Source organism: Schistocerca cancellata, unplaced genomic scaffold (assembly GCF_023864275.1).
Source record: "Schistocerca cancellata isolate TAMUIC-IGC-003103 unplaced genomic scaffold, iqSchCanc2.1 HiC_scaffold_859, whole genome shotgun sequence".
Taxonomy (NCBI): domain Eukaryota; kingdom Metazoa; phylum Arthropoda; class Insecta; order Orthoptera; family Acrididae; genus Schistocerca; species Schistocerca cancellata.
The window spans coordinates 50,001-52,500 of NW_026046870.1; the positions used below are offsets into that span (position 1 = coordinate 50,001).

General features: G+C 56.7%; 1 non-coding gene across 1 annotated transcript in view; it reads left to right on the plus strand.

The window, feature by feature from the left end:
• The first annotated feature begins 2,404 nt into the window (after window positions 1-2,404).
• LOC126147437 (small subunit ribosomal RNA) overlaps window positions 2,405-2,500 on the plus strand; it is a 1,909-nt gene continuing 1,813 nt past the window's right edge. Inside the window, exon 1 of the ribosomal RNA XR_007530282.1 lies at window positions 2,405-2,500. This exon is cut by the window's right edge and continues 1,813 nt beyond it. This is a non-coding gene — a ribosomal RNA (small subunit ribosomal RNA).

Sequence of the window (2,500 nt, forward strand, 5' to 3'; positions counted from 1 at the left end):
GCAATGTAACGCAATTTGCACCGCAATGTAACGCAATTTGCACCGCAATGTAACGCAATTTGCACCGCAATGTAACGCAATTTGTACCGCAATCTACCCCCATGTTGTGCCTTAACCTAACCCACGTTGTGCCTTAACCTAACCCACGTTGTGCCTTAACCTAACCCACGTTGTGGCTTAACCTAACCCACGTTGTGGCTTAACCTAACCCACGTTGTGGCTTAACCTAACCCACGTTGTGGCTTAACCTAACCCACGTTGTGGCTTAACCTAACCCACGTTGTGGCTTAACCTAACCCACGTTGTGGCTTAACCTAACCCACGTTGTGGCTTAACCTAACCCACGTTGTGGCTTAACCTAACCCACGTTGTGGCTTAACCTAACCCACGTTGTGGCTTAACCTAACCCACGTTGTGGCTTAACCTAACCCACGTTGTGGCTTAACCTAACCCACGTTGTGGCTTAACCTAACCCACGTTGTGGCTTAACCTAACCCACGTTGTGGCTTAACCTAACCCACGTTGTGGCTTAACCTAACCCACGTTGTGCCTTAACCTAACCCACGTTGTGCCTTAACCTAACCCACGTTGTGCCTTAACCTAACCCACGTTGTGCCTTAACCTAACCCACGTTGTGCCTTAACCTAACCCACGTTGTGGCTTAACCTAACCCACGTTGTGGCTTAACCTAACCCACGTTGTGGCTTAACCTAACCCACGTTGTGGCTTAACCTAACCCACGTTGTGGCTTAACCTAACCCACGTTGTGGCTTAACCTAACCCACGTTGTGGCTTAACCTAACCCACGTTGTGCCTTAACCTAACCCACGTTGTGCCTTAACCTAACCCACGTTGTGCCTTAACCTAACCCACGTTGTGCCTTAACCTAACCCACGTTGTGCCTTAACCTAACCCACGTTGTGCCTTAACCTAACCCACGTTGTGCCTTAACCTAACCCACGTTGTGCCTTAACCTAACCCACGTTGTGCCTTACCCTGCTCTGTAATTGGCATATGACACGTTACATTAATGTATTGTTGTCCAACCGCAACCGGCTCAGAATGTTGTGTACACAGCTATGTGTCATCTCCCCATAACAGCTGCATTGCAGTGTGGTACGCCATAGAGACGTGTGGGAGTAATGGACGCAGTGGATGGCGATCAGCATGAGCCGTCTGTTCATGTAGTGGCGCGTGTATGCAGACGTAGTAGTCTCTTCTCACACAATGTGATAGCACGGTGCCCCGCGTTCCACATCTGCGACATGCTACAGAGGCCGGTTGACAGTTGGTCGCGCAATGGAGATCGCATATGTACGGGGGCACCTTCCACGTGCCCTCTAGTCGGGCACATTTTGTTGCGTGGATGTGAGCGAATGTAGTGTGTCTTGACACCTGACAGGCAGGCATGCAATAATAGTTGACTTTGCAAACGGGGATGGACGTGTACGTTTACTGGTGACGTTACGCAAATGAACAACTGGTAACCCGTTGTGGTGCGGTTGATCTTGCTGGAGGTACATCTGTGAGGGCAACGATCGGTACAGCTACGAAGCGGTCCCCACCATACCAACGAACGTGAATGTGAATCTGGGTGTGAAGCGATACGCGGCTGTGGGTGGGTGGGACTGTCCCCGGCCGGTGAGGGGGGGCCGCCCGGCGTGCTGGCCGCGCGGTGCGTGGGCGCACGCGCTACAGCCGGCTGGTGGGGGCGCCCAGTGGCAGGCGCGCCGGCCGACGGACGCGGCAGGCGGCGCAGCTGCGCGCCGGGGGCACCCTGCGCGCGGCGCCGTGCAGCCAAAGTGGGTCCTCGCGGACCCGGTGCGAAGCGCGGTGGACATCTGCAGTGTGCTGGTCCGATTGAGGACTGTGTGCGTTGAGGATGCGCCGCCGCCCGGCACTCGGCGCCGCGACGCCGTCTGCTGCTCGGTCGCCCCAGCGGTTCTCGCTGGTGGTTTGTATCGCAGTTGTGCGGACGTGTTGGCACGTGCGCTGTGCTGGGAGAGTTCGCTTCGGCACCCACGTGGGGCCTTTGCCCTTCTGTGGCGCTGGCGTTGGAGCTGCCGGTCACCGTAGGTGGCGCGTGTTGTCTCCCGCCGGCAATGCCACGACAGCACGCTCCCGGGCCTCTGTCGGCAGCGGCAAGCTCAGTTGGGAGCACGGGTGGTCGCACCTAAAGCGTCTACTCGCCTAACTCCGGGCGATTGCGCCTCTCTCGAACCCGACCAAGTACTTAGGACGGCGCTGCGCGCCGCCGGGACCTGAGAGGGTTTCGAGGTGTATTGTGCAGGGGAGCCCAGCCTCCTCCTGTTTGCAGAATAATTGAGCGGACGCTTGCGTGTTCGCGCGGGCCCCCGGGACACACTCCCGGGCGGCCGGCTGCTCAGCTCTAGTTGGACGCAGCTCCCTGGTTGATCCTGCCAGTAGTCATATGCTTGTCTCAAAGATTAAGCCATGCATGTCTCAGTACAAGCCGCATTAAGGTGAAACCGCGAATGGC